This window comes from Petaurus breviceps, unplaced genomic scaffold (assembly GCF_028583685.1).
Source record: "Petaurus breviceps papuanus isolate PSGF00001 unplaced genomic scaffold, PetGlider_PUasm1.0 151, whole genome shotgun sequence".
NCBI lineage: Eukaryota > Metazoa > Chordata > Mammalia > Diprotodontia > Petauridae > Petaurus > Petaurus breviceps.
In genome coordinates this window covers 4740518-4755401 of record NW_027185712.1, presented here as the reverse complement: position 1 = coordinate 4755401, position 14884 = coordinate 4740518, and the positions used below count along the sequence as shown (strand labels likewise).

Genomic DNA, 14884 nt, shown 5'->3' with positions numbered 1-14884 from the left:
GTAAATTGGGTGCCTCTGTCACTGTCTATTATAGGTATAATGCATAATTTTTGATAGGCAATTATTCAGTTTGTTTTAATCAAGACCATGGCTTGTCTCTTGAAGATTTTATTGAATGATTTTGTAATTTTCAGTGAATCATCATCTAAGATTCAGAAAAGAAGAAAAGTTCATACCAATGTGATTGTTAATGTAATTAACAAGGCAGAGCAATTGAATCTTAGGATCAGAAAGGCAGTCAAAGTTGACAGTAGCTACAATAAGGGCATAAGTCTCTCTTCCTCTCTATAACTACTTCTACACAGTGATTACATAGTTTGATTTTATTCTAAACAAAAATAAAATGAAAAGAAAGTGATAACTTTTATTAAAAAAACAGTGAAGCTCTTTCATGCTTTCCAGGAGCCAAGATGTCTAAGTGAGGATGTGGTGGGTCTTTGGGAGCAAAGTTCCAAATTTCCTTGGGTCTCCCCGTAGGAGCTGTCATCAATTGTGCTGATAATACAGGTGCAAAGAACCTGCACATCATCTCTGTGAAGGGGATTAAGGGGAGATTGAACAGGCTTCCTGCAGCTGGTGTAGTTGACATGGTAATGGCAACAGTAAAAAAAAGGGGAAACCAGGACTTTGGAAGAAGGTTCATCCAGCAGTGGTAATACGGCAACGGAAGTCATATCGGAGAAAAGATGGCATATTCCTATATTTTGAAGACAATGCAGGGGTCATAGTAAACAACAAAGGCGAGATGAAAGGTTCAGCCATCACAAGGCCTGTTGCCAAGGAGTGTGCTGACTCGTGGCCCAGGATTGCATCTAATGCCGGCAGCATTGCTTGATTCTCCAATAAAAAAACAAACAAAAAAACAACCCTCATTAAAGTGTCTGCCTATAAAAAAAAATCAGTGAAGGGGGGGCCAGGTGGCACAATGAGTAAGAGCTCCGGCCCTGGAGTCAGTAGACCCGAGATCAGTTCCAGCGTCAGATACTTAGCACTCACACAAAATAACTGCCTGTGTAACCTTGAGCAAGTTACTTAACCCCAATTGCTTTAAAAAAAAAAAAAGAAAAGAAAAAACAGTGACAACCTATGAAGCATGGTTACCTGAGTGAATTTCTTTGTGTAGGTGCATTTGAATTTGCATGTGTTGTGTGTGTCCTTGGAAAAGTTTTTTGTCTTGGGGTATACAATGAATTTCTTTAGCTCTTAAGAGAAGAATACAACAAAAATGTTGAAAACAATTATTCTATCACAAAATCATTAATAAGCAGAAACAAGATGGTGGATTAAAGGCAATGACTAATCTGAATTCGACCAATTTTCCCCTCCAAACAACCTTAAAATAATGCCTCAAATAACATTTGGGAGTGACAGAGACAGCTAAAGGTTGGGGAGGGGGGGATATCTTTTCCTGGAATAAGAAAACTTAAAAGGTCAGCAGAAGTCTGTAACACTGAGGTAGAGGTCTGTCTGGAACCTCCACACATAGCAGTAGCAACAGTTACAGCAGCAGCTTCATGAACTCTCAATCCAGAGATGGTAAGGTGGTTTGATAATTGGTCAGAAAGAGATTTCAGAGCACCTTTGGTTGTCACTGGGCATACCCAGCATTAATTAAAAACTACTACCCATATGGAGTTCTGGGTTTTAATTAAGGGGCAGAAAAGAGTACCAGTGGTTGGTCAAAAGGGAGAAGTGGCCCAGGTCACAGTTCCAAAACAAAGGGAAGCACTAGCATGTGTGAATGTAAAGGATCAGAGACATTTTCTGTGGAAAAAAATACTATAACTTGAACCAGAAGAGCAGTGAACATACATTTTTCAGGATTATATTATCTTGAAAGAAAAACAAAACAACACAGGGTAGCTAGGTGAGGCAGTGAGTAAAGTGCTGGCCCCAGAGTCAGGAGGAACTGAGTTCAATTCCAGCCTCAGACACCCACACAAAAACACTAGCTGGGTAACCTTGGGAAAGTTACTTAACTCCAATTTCCCTCCAAAAGGCAAAAAAGAAAAAAAAACAGCAACAACAACAACAAAAGCTTCCACAATCCCAGAAACAGTTCTGAAAGTGGTAGTAAAAACAATCTGAAGCTTAGGACAGTTTCTCCCCATTGCCATATGAGTGGAGTCCAATTTTGACATAAATTTCAAAGTAAACTATTTATTGGAAAAATAAGCAAAGAAGAAAAAGCGAATTTTAACATAAAAAGCCACTATAGTAGTAAGGAAGACCAAGATACAAACTCAGAAGAAAACAATGTAAAAAAAAGCATAAAATAGAAATACTAATTGGACCCAATCCCAAACAAAAATTACTGGAAGTCTTTAAGAAAGAGATAAGATTGGTATAGGAAAATTTTGGGAAAGAAATGATGCAAGAAAATTATGAAAAGAGAATTAACAGCTTGGTTAAAAAGGGTGAAATACTGAAGAAAATAACACTTTAAAAACAGAATTGACCAAATGTAAAAAAGTCACAAAAATCCACAAGAGAAGAAATCTTTATTTAGCAGAAGAGTCCAATAGATAAGGAGGTACAAAAATTCATTGGAGAAAGAAACACATTAAAAAGTAGAATTGGCCAAAAGGATTCTAAATGACTCCATGAGACATTAAGAAACAATAAAACAGTCAAAAATGAAAAAAAATGAAGAACACATGAGATATCTCATTGGAAAAACAACTGAAATATAAAATAAATAGATGACAGGTAGATTAAGAAAATTAGACTACATGAAAATCATTATCAAAGAAAGAGATTGAACATTATGTTTCAAGAAATTTTTTTAAGGAAAACTGCCAATAACCTCTTGAAAGAGATCCCCAAAATGAAAATTCCCAGAAATATTATACCCAAATTCCAGAATTCTCATGTCAAAGAGAAAATACGTCAAGTAGCCAGAAAGAAATCACTCAAATATCATGGAACCAGAAATATACTAATGAACTGCTGGTGTAGCAGTGAACTGGTCCTATCATTCTGGAAAACAACTTGTAACTACACTAAAAGGACTATAAAACTATGCAAACCCTTTGAACCAAAAATCTCATTAATTGGTCTTTATTGCAAAGATATCCAAAAAAAGGAAAAGGATATATATGTACATATATATATATATATATATATATATATATATATATATATATATATCAGCTGTGTTTGTGGTGGTAAAGAATTGGAAATAAAGTTGGTGCCCAACAATTGGGGAATGGCTGAACAAATTGTTGTATGTAATTGTGATGGAGTATTATAGTGCTATAAGAATCAATAAGGGGATTAATTTCAGAGAGAAAAAAAACTGCCAAGAATTATATATGAATTGATGCAAATTAAGTTAGAAGAACTGGAATGTCATTGAGTTTAGTGATAGTAATGATGTAATGATGATCAAGTGTAAATTTGAAAAGATCAGAAGAAAAATCCCAGGATGAGGTTTGGTCCCTGTGAAGAATAAATACCTTGAGGCTAAGTTCTGTTTTAACAACATGCCCCAAGGCTCTCAAACAAGAGGCAAGTCCTGAGATTAGTTGGTTTGAGAAGTTGCCTTGGCCCCAGCCTCCTGAAATTTTGCCCTCTGCAATAGTGAGGGGTGTTGGTCATCAGAGCTTGGGAAGACTGAGGGAACCTCTGCTGTCAAGGAAGGCCAGACCCAGGTGTGCTGTGAAGAATAGTGGGGGCAAGAAGTAATCAGAACAAACCAGTAAATACAGAAGCAGTGGGGGCAAAAAGCCCCTAGATGTGGGTACTTAAAGGTGGGTGGAGGTTTGGCTTTGGTTCCAGGCTAGATAGGAGAATTGAAGATTTGGGGCAAGAGACAGAATTTCCCATCTTCCAGGACTAGAGGTGATTACAAAAAATAGACTATTACCACAAAAAATGTACAGGCAAAGGAGAAAGAATCCAAACACATGGAGCCATTATGGCAATAGAGATGAGGGGGTTTCATCTTCAGAGGAGGATAAAGTAGCAAAGAAACCCACAAAGATTAGTGTCAACTGGTTGCCTGCCCCAAAATAATTCATAGATCTTTAAAAAAGACTTTAAAAATGAAATGACAGAGATGGAGGAAAAACAAAAAAAAATTCAAGAAAAACAGTGAAGGTATGAAAGGAAAGTCAATCAATCAGAAAAGGAGATCTAGAATCTTAAGGAAAAATATGACAACTTGAAAATTAGAATGGGGCAAAGTGAAGCCAGCAAAATTATGAGATCAAGAAATAATTAACAAAATACGAATAATGAAAAAATAGAAGAGAAAATGACACATTGTATAAGAAAAACAACAGATTTAGAGAATAGATCAAGAAAAGAAAATATAAAAATTGTTGGACAAAGTGAAAGTTCTGACCACAAAAAAAAGAATCTTTATACAATGATAGAAGAAATAATTAAAGAAAGATTTTTGTAAAGCATTATAACCAGGGGGAAAGTAGAAATAGAAAAATATCATCAACCACCACTTAAAAGAAAACTCATAGGAATATCATAGTCAAATTCCCAAACCCCCAACTCAAGGATAAAATATTAAGAGCATAAAGATTAAAATATTTTAAATATGATGGTGCCACAATTAAAATTGCACAAGACCTGGGAGCAGAGACATTACAAGACTGCAGGTCTTATAATACAACATAACAAAGAGCAAAAGAACTGGGACTCCACCCAAAAATATCATACCCTATAAAGTTATGTTTTATCCTGAATGAAAAAAATAGACATTTGATAATCTCTCAAACTTTCACAACTTTGTTAAAAAAATCCTGAACTTATTAGAATATTTGACATGAAAGAACCAATATAAATATAAGGTACAGACCAAAGACTGATTATAAGTGATTGATAAGGATGAACTGTTTATTTTTAAATATGTAAAATGCAAAGTGTATGTCTAAGCTTCTTATGAATAATTGGGTAGCTCATAGGAACATTGAGTATGATATGAATTTAAAAAGTAAAGCCATTTAGGAACAGCTAAAAAGAGTAATAATTTTATACAAATGAGGTTCAAGAGAAAGAATCAATACACAGGTATTAGATGGGGGAGGAGGGCTGGTAGTTGTGTTACCCTACTTTCATTGAGAATGAGTTTAAGAGGGGGGGCCAGGTGGCTCAGCGAGTAAGAGCACCAGCTCCAGTGTCGGGATGACCTGTGGATCGAATCTGGGCTCAGATACTTAGCACCACACCCAGAAATAACTGGCCGTGTAACCTTGAGCAAGTTGCTTAACCCTGATTGCTTAAAAAAAAAGAGAGAATGAGTTTAAGAGGGAAAAATACATATATTTAGAGGAGCATAAAAGTCTTCTAAATTCAGCAGAAATTAAACGATACAGGGATAGGAAGGGAGAGAGAACAAGGGAGAGATTTTTAGAGGAGAAGGTGAAAGAACAGATAAAAGGGGGGTCTTTAGATTTATGGGAAATGGAGGATAGGGGAGGGATCCTTATAGTGGGGTAGGCAAGTAATAGGGGATCAAAGTAGTGGGTAGAAGTAAAGTAGAGGAGGAAGGAGGGATAGGAAAAAAGAGATATGCACACACATTAAAACAAGATCAGGAGTAGAGTATATTTGGGAAAGTATGTCTGCATACATATATGTATACATGCATGTGTATATCTATAGCTATAGAGAAACATATCTAAACTTAATTGTAGCCTTTTCAGTGAAGGTTGGGGGGAACGAAAAAAAAAGAACAAAGTAAAAACAAATACACAGCAGAGAATAAAAGAAAACTTACAAGGAAGCAAAGAAAAGATGGAGAATTCTCAACACAATGTGTATTATTTACCATATAGGCTTTCTTGAAATGAAAATTCATTTTACATATTTCAAATCCTCTCATGTTCTGCTGTGTAAAAACCATGCTTTCTTCTTTCTTTGTATTTGTTTCAATATTTAAGTTTATGATATGGTTTTGTTATCCTGAATTTGTAACAAATTCTCTCTTCTGAATTTGTGTTCTCACCCTTAAGTCTGAAGTTAAAAAAAAAAAAGTTTTGTGAATTACCAATTATATATACTTTTTTTTTGCTTGATTTCAAAGCCATAAGTAACAACAGCCATAAGATTAAGTGAAGCAAATTTAGCCTTTCTACGTTGATTGGAGTGGAGATAACTGATTTGCTCAAAGTTAGACATATTAAAAAGAGGAGCTGGCTAGGCCAGAATTTAGCAGATTCCTTCTCACAGGAAGCATTTGAGTTAACATTACATCACTATTCAGGGCATACATTATAGAAAGCATTGTATATCAATTGCACTAGATGAACTTTGTAGTCTATTCCAACTGTTAGATGCTATGATTTTGTGTTTATTGGTACAAGTAACAAGTAATCATATCATTTGTAGCGGCAAGCACCCCAAGCGTCCTCAGGGTGGCTGCTCACACAGGTTCTTAGATCTGCTTTGTTAAAGGAAAGCAACTCAAAATGGGTTAACAAGCTTAGTTTAATCAGTCGAACATATATCATTTACCTCATTCAGGGGGAAAAGGTCAGCACCCTGAACTAGAAAGTATACAGGCAGAATTATCAAGACAGAAACAGATCAAGTAGACAGCTTTCCAAACTGTCCAACCATTACATCCATACCAAACAACATCTGGGTTTCAAAGCCGGGGGGCTCTGGACAACAGTTTCTCAGAATCCAGATTGAATCACAGAACACTTCTCAAAGTGAGCCCCAAAACAAAGCTACACATCAGGGCTTATATAGCCTTCTCCTGGCTCAGAGAACGTAACAACCTTATTGACTCACTGGCCAATCAAGAAGTATCTACTGAAAAACAAGCCTCCCACCCCAGGCTCCAGGTGCACTTTAGCCTAGGGGCAGGGAAGATCTTTAAAATTTACATTCCCATTACATCATTATAAAGGAAGTTCTGCAACTTCTGGACATTTCAATAAAGATCTTCTCATTTTGTTATTAAACAAGACATAGTTCTTCCCAACATTTTGCCTTACACAACGAAAATGTGAATTTCATACTCAATGAATCTTACATATAGAAGGATTATGCCTCACTATGTCTATAAGTTTTAGTAAAAAAAAAGCATTATGGAGATATATAGTAAGAACTATCATGGGACAAATCAACCATTAGTCAATATGTATACCTAGTAATGCAGGCAATATTGAGTACCTGTCAACCTTTCCAGATATAGATAATTAATATGGGAACTACAGAAATAATAAATGATATAAATAAGTAACTTCAGTACTTTCTTCCTTGAGACATGTAAACAGGGATTATGGTTTAATAAAAACAGAGAGAAGAGTCTGTAGTCCTGACTGCCATTACTTGATCCGATGACTAAAAGAGATTTACTTCATTTCTGTGTAAAATGGGCATAATGTTCCATGTCATTCCTACCTCATCATGTTATCATAAGGATTAAATGACATAATAAATGTGAAGTATTATTACAGTCATGATGGATGAGTAAATCTTCAAGGGATCTTAGTTATTACCCAGTTAGTATGACTAGAAATCTCTAGATAATTAGAGATTATTTAGTGACACTGCAAGAATAATTACCAGGGAAATTTATATTATCTAGTTCATATTGAGGCTAAGACAAGGTTGAGTGACTGGCCCAAGACTGCAAAGGTAGATAATTGTATAATGTAAACATCTATGACTGCTGATGACTAGTGTGTGTGTGTGTGTGTGTGTGTGTGTGTGTGCGCGTATGTATGTATCTATCTATATACATATATATGTATATATAAATATACATACACAATACACTACACACACATATCTATGTCCATCTATCTATAACTACATCATACTAGCCTTTTTTGCAAATATTTAAGCTTTTGTTGAAAGATACTGAGTACATTTGAACACATTGTCCTTGCTTTTTCTTCAGGGCATTCACTAAGAAATGTCTAATAACCAACTGCTATTGCAGACATAAAGTTAAGGGGAGGAATTGAGGTTGGATATATGGATCTGGGAGTGATATGAAGAGATGTGAAAATTAAACCCATGGGAGCTGGTGAGGTCTGTAAGAAAAAGGATAAAGAAAGAAGATCAAGAGGCCCAGAATAGAACCTTTGGGTATAAATGGGGTTATGGGATATGATAAAAGTGATGTTCCAGCAAAAGAATTTGAGAAGTGGTTAGAAAGGTATGAAAAGGACCAGGAAATCACAATGTCACAAAAAGCTGGAGGAAAAAAAGTTATCCAGTATGAAAGAGTGGTCATCATGAAGGAGAAACATCAAGAGGAATGAGGTAATCAAATTTGGCAATTAAGACATAAATGAAAACTTTGGAGAGTGCAGGTTCAGGTGAGTAATCAGGTTGGAAGCCAGATTTCAAAATATTGAGGATTAAGTGAGAGGAAAAGAAACAGAAAGAAGGATTTGGGGAGGTAGCCTACTCAAAGAGCTCTCTTTTACTGAATTCTCTGTTTATCCCCCTCAGTGAAGGTTGTTATGGAATAAGAGAGTGAGGAAAGGAGAAAGAAAAGTATAAGGTACTTTACCAACACATTGAAAAGCACTATGACACACCTGATAAATAGTATACTCAACTCACATTCTACTTTAGTGAATATGGTAGAAAATTTTTAAAGATCAATGAACAGATTTAATTCTATTAAAGATTTTGATTTGTAAATTATAAAAAGCTAAATACCCTATATTTTGGTCATCAAAATTCCTGGCATAAAGTTTATTTACAATATTCTTTTGTGGCATTTCAAGAACTTTTTTTAGTACTTTTTTAGATTGTCTTTATGAAAGATAAAATTAAACCCCAAACTATAATTGATAACTTTAAAGGACTTGCACCTGAACTAAGCTCATGAGGATTTTCTCCACACAAAGAAAATTCTTCCTAATTTGCTCAGGATGGTCTGACAGGACATTATTTTTAATTCCCTATGCATGTTGTTTCCGTTTGCAGATTTCTAAATACTCCATTGGAACCCTGCTTCCTCTAGATAACCTAATTATCTTCACCCTCACATAAGGGAAATTAATTGTCCAGGGAATGAACATTCAAAGGAAGTTGGTGCGTTTTAAATGGTGAATGGATTTCTTTTCATCATTTTTTAATGTATGCCTCTTGCTATTGATCAATTCCCCTGGTCTGTGGGTGATTTTCAACTTCTTATTTGCATATCACTTGGAGCACTATCCCCAATCAAAAGAATTTTGCTAATGAAACAGCACTGAGAGGTCTCTACATATAAGTTTTGTCCATTTCTTTAAATTAAAACACTTGGAAAAGCAAGCCTTGTCTAGATTTTTGAGATGGGGAGGCAAAGTGTAGGCAGACGTTGGGTGAACTTGCTTGGCCTACTTCCTATATCCTTCATTAAAACACCAAAGTTGGAAGCCAGTATAAAACAAATAGACTTTGCCACTAGCTTAGGGGAGCCCACCAGGTCATTAAATACATAGCAGGAACCAATCTATGAAATACCTAAATGAGCTTAATCTGACTGAAGGAAAAGAAATTCAAGATAATATATACAGACATTTTTTTTTCTCAGTAATAAAATATTCAAAGGTATCTTCACAAGGTTCCCTTTATTCCTAATTAAAAACATTTGGCATATTAAAAAAAAAAACAAATCCAAATACTCTGAAGTCATACAATTGGGGGATCAAGGACTAATATTTAATGCCTCTAAATATTATAATATACCCAAGAAAGAAAGCAGTCTCCAAAAGCACTACCACATACAGTCTATACTATTACATAGGTGCAAAATTATCACAGATTTTTTTTTTAAGCAATCGGGGTTAAGTAACTTGCTCAAGGTTACATGGCCAGTTATTTCTGGGTGTGGTGCTGAGTGTCTGAGCCCGGGATTCGATCTCCAGGTCGTCCCAACACTGGAGCCAGTACTCTTACTCGCTGAGCCACCTGGCCGCCCCTAACAGATTTAATCCTTAGTCAAAAAGTATAAATTTTTTTCAAGAGGACAGCTTGAAACCATGAGTAAGACCTGTGGGGCATCTCTGAGGAAAAATAAGAGACACAAAAAATATCTTCTAAGTATAGAAGGTGCTAACAGAAACACTACACATTAATCCACATAAAAGGAAAATTTTGACATACTCAAAAATAATACTTCCTTACTAGCTCAGTGTTGCAGAGTTCCAATATGGCACTTTCCTTCTCTTTCCTTGCAGCGATCTATCATTCTACAGCTATAGAACAGTACCTATTTCAAAAAGAGATATATCAACTGTTCCATTCAGGGGGCTGCTGGTAAATATTTAGGAACTGCTTCTCCAAAAAAGTTAAAATATGCAGGATAAATGTTTAAATTTATTCATTATTTATAACCTTTTTTTCCATCACTTTCTTAAATTTAGATAATCAACATCACAATAAATCAAGTCCTGATTTGTAGCAAACCTGATTTCTGAGGTGAAAATATTAATAAAAAAAATCCATCAATTGTTTCTCTTCGTAGCTGGCTCCATCACAAATTTGTTCCATTGATCCTCATTGTTTAAAAAAAATGCTGATTCAAGACCCAAGGAAGATAAAAATGCTAGGGAATGATGAAAAAATTAGAAATTCTGTGCATTCTCACTTCTCCAGTTAAGTTGTATGGCCTTCCTGCTGGTCTATCTGCTAAGATTAAAAAATAAAAAGAAACCTATGATTATATTAGGCAAACTAAGACTTTTTCCTTTTTGATACATCTTTGTCTTCTACATATTTCATTCACATATGTTCTTCTCTTACCATTGAATTTCTCATTTCTTCAAAATACAGGCACTTCTTCATTGACCTTTGGTTTGGTTTCTGTACTATTTAGCTAAGGACACAAAAAAGGCCCTCAGTACATGATAATTGAACTGAAATGAATTTAATTTTGAGTGTTGCACACCAGATGCATAATATTTAGGTGACCAACTGATTTTTTTTTCAGCCAGATACTTTTGACATTTATAGCTACATCTTGTAAATAAATTCACGCACTAATTAGAATATGGTACTACTAGTACACAACTTCTAGAATTCATAAGCATTCTCCTTTTCAATAAACAGAAATCACACTAATTTCCTTATTCCTTCTGTATAGCACTCTCATCAATGGAGTAGGGAGAAATGAAAGGTGTTTACTATGTCTTACTCTCATTCACTGCTATGCTCTTTCAGGAAAAATTTAAGAATAGGAAACTCAAAATACAGAAAAATCACAAGACAATAGAAATTTCATTATGATACATTACATAATCTCAACTGAGTCTTCACCAAAGCAATATAAATCTTTTCACATCCCTTTAAACAATACTGTATCCCTCTAATTTTAGTTGATATGCCAAACATTTCTTCATTCTCAAGCATACTGTGGAACCATTTCCTCCTATTGTCTCAGCTGAGGACCTTTCTAAAAACTTCTCCTTCTCCCCTCCCCCCCCCCAAAAAAAAGAAAACCCCTGAGGTCATGTGCCAAAACAAACAAGGTTTTGTCCATAGGTTTTTTTATATTGTTTTCCTCTTCTGAGTTTGTGTCTTGGTCTTCCCTGTCATCATATTAACTTCCTATGGTCATATTTTTTTTTATTGTAGTTGTTTTGTGCTCATGGGTGAGGGGAGGGGAAGGTTGTTTTCCTTTCTTTTAAATCTGAGCTCTGCTTCCAGAAAGGAAGGGAAATTGACTCATGCTTCTTGTATCAGTGGCTTCAGGCCATGACTATTTACCTGTTATTGTGCTGATATTGCCCTAAGGCCTGGAGGGACCTTCATGTCTAGTGCTGAGTTGAGGGTGGGGGGGGGGGTGGCTGGTGCTGCTAGAGGTCATAAGAGTCTGGCAAGTTACTGAGTTGGCATCCTAGAAGTGGTGTCTGGTATGTGCTGAGGCCTGATGGGGGTGTTTCTGTGTTTTCCCTGGGCTACACTGAAGCACATGATGGTCTTGTCCCTGGAAGATGCCTGTTTATCTGGGGCTACACTGATGGACATGGTGGTTCGCTGAGGTAGAGTCTGCCAGTTCCACTGCCTTTCCTAAGTAATGTGGGGGGTCCCAGTGTTGGTATTTGTCTACTGCACCACACTGGGGCTCAAGATATCTGTAATGTAATGCCAAGAAAAGGCAACTTCCCAAGGTTCAAAATACCAGCATAGGTGCTCTCCATTTTATTCAGTGACAAATTAAGAACAGAGAAGATCAAAATATGACATCATTCAAAATACAGCATTTACTAAGTGTGATTAAATAATCTCCAAGTACTACCCCACCTCAGGACCTTACATTCACTCAATCAATTACAAAGTCCCTGTTCTAAATACCACTCCACCCCTAGGCTGTACCTTCATTTAGTCCATCACAAAGCCCCTCTTCTCAAATGAAGATTAGTTTCCAATCATAAGTAAAGTACATTCATTTGTTCAGTCATATAACACAAAAAGGTCAAAAGTTCCCCACCCCTGGATCACAATTGAATCTACCCCAGAGTTACAACAAATTTAAGCACAGCACTTAATACCCAAATGGAGGTCTTTTCTTCATCATGACAGGAGGCAAGTTCTCAACAATCTTTGTTCCTGGGGAGACAAAGCTTAGCAAGGCCACAAGATACATTGCCAGTCTCTTCATTGATTGATTGTGTCTGCAAAACAGTCCTAGGACCCCTGAAAACATTAGCAAAACCCTCTCCCAGGATTTCTGTAAACATACAACAAGAAAATCCTTCTTCAGGGCTTCTGAAACAACAGAAAGGTTCCCAGACCCCTGCAACAACAGCACTGTCCTTCACCAAGTGGACAGTATTCACTCTCTGTCTGCAGGACAGTCTCAGGAGCTCTTAACCAACAGCCAGGTTCCAGAACTTCTTCAACAACAGTACTGTCTTTCACCAGTGGACAAATCTGGCAAAACAACATCAAAACAGACAAAGTACCAGCAAAACAGCCATGTCTCCTCAGTCCTTGGCAGCTTCGGGGGCAGGTCTCAAAAGTCCAGGGCAATTCAAAGTGGCCCTCAGCAATCCTCTCAGTCTCTCTCTGCATCCACAAGGGTGCTGCTTCCAAAAAGTTCTTCTGCCTCTCTCTTGTATCTCTCCAAATCTATATCACCAGCTCCTCCCAGTTCAGGACTCTCTTTTCACATCAACAAGTCCATCCCCACAGGTGGCATTAACAAGCTCTGGGTTTTAACACAATCAATTTGAAAAACAAGCCAATACAGGGGGATCTTTATATTCCATTACTATCACAATATCCCACTGATTTGCTGATTAAAGGAACACTGGGAGTAGATTAACAAGTTACAAAGAACCTTGATATTAATGATCATTGTACTACTTCTCTTTTTTTTCATGGGGTTTATTTGCTAAATTTTCTTGGTTACCTTGGTGATATGTAAATTTCTTCTCATTTCCACACCCCTTACCATTCCCAGATTTCTGGCCAGGTTGAATGAATCATTTGGAACTTAAAAACATATTGGGCAAACTCTACAGGGACTCACATCTAGGATAGCCTGAGTCCTTACCTGGCACTTTGTTCTTCTTACTTAGTAGACAAAAGGAGGAGCTTACTTTTTGCTTTTTAAAATGCTATTTGTCCATCCTCCTATTATTGCTAAACCCTTCACCCTAGTCTACACCTCTCTAGTAGAGAATGAAGCATCACTCCCTTCTTATGTTCCCTCATTTCTGTAGATCCACTTCACCATATACTTCTTCATAAGACTGCTCATAGTGATTATTGCAGCTTATGTCTGTGCCAGTAGTCTCCTGCCTTCAATGTCTCAGCCTAGATTAAGTTCTCTCAAAGTAACTGGCAGACCTGCAAGCTTCTTGGACCCCTAGGTCCAAAGAGCAAGATTGTAATTATTAAACAAAAGTGACTCAATTTTGTGACTAGCCCTCTAATTTATGACTATAAGTTTGCTTTTCAACATTGATTGTCCTTCAAATGTTTTCTGTAAAACCCCCACTCATGAGATATTAACACATGCCATAATCTGATCACTACTTGACTGACACATTCCTGTTCCCTTCTTGTACTGTGTAAAAACTGTATAAAAGACAAAGGACCATGAGTCTCTAAGATCCTTGGGCTGCTCCAGAGTCTTGAACCCAGTTAGTTTTTGCAACTGCATGCCTTTCAAAATAAATTATCATTTGTATATATTAAAAATAGATAAAAAGAACAAATGGTTGCATTGTGTTAACATATTTCTGGAAATGGTTTGAACTTTTATTAATGAGACCATAGTTGAAAAAAATTTGAAAAGTAGAATAGATAGAAAAGACCCCCCCTCCCAAAAAAAGCCTTAAAAACTGATAGTTTTTATGTTCTTTGACAAGATTGTTTATTTTCTACTGATAGAACATGAAAAAGTACAAGTTTACATAATCTTCAAACAACAAGATGGGCCTGTGAGAAGAGGATAGACAAAATAATGTCACTTTCCCGTTTCCATCCTAGTATGTAAGTAACATAATAATCATAAGTTTGCTATTTGTGACACACATCAAAATCAAAATATTTTGAAAGGGGACAAAAATAGTTTAATTAGGTGGCTATTAAAATCCCTAAGCCATTTTTGTTGAAAACAAAATTTAGCAATATCAAGAAAATCAATTTTGCTAGGTTTTTCTTTTTTATCTTTTCTCCCTGGGCTAGGCACCAACTTGTCTGTTTGATACCTAGGAACTGAGGTAAAGTCGAAGATGATAATTCTTTGTATAGTGACTATGGTTATGAAAATACTGTACAATAGTTGTCCTTTCTGCTACAGTGCTTAGCTTAAGTACTTCTAGGCTCCTTCCTTGGCTCAATAAGTAACTCACAGCACAGAGAAGAGGAAACCCTCAATCAAATATTTTCAGTACATGGTACATCTGTCCCTACATTTTGTTGTTGTTGGTACTGAATAGGTCAGATAATAATAATA

General features: G+C 36.2%; 1 pseudogene; it reads right to left on the bottom strand.

Moving 5' to 3' along the window:
* Nucleotides 1-639: 639 nt before the first annotated feature.
* The window catches only part of LOC138153207 (cyclin-dependent kinase 9 pseudogene), a 153893-nt pseudogene continuing 139648 nt past the window's right edge, over nt 640-14884 (bottom strand).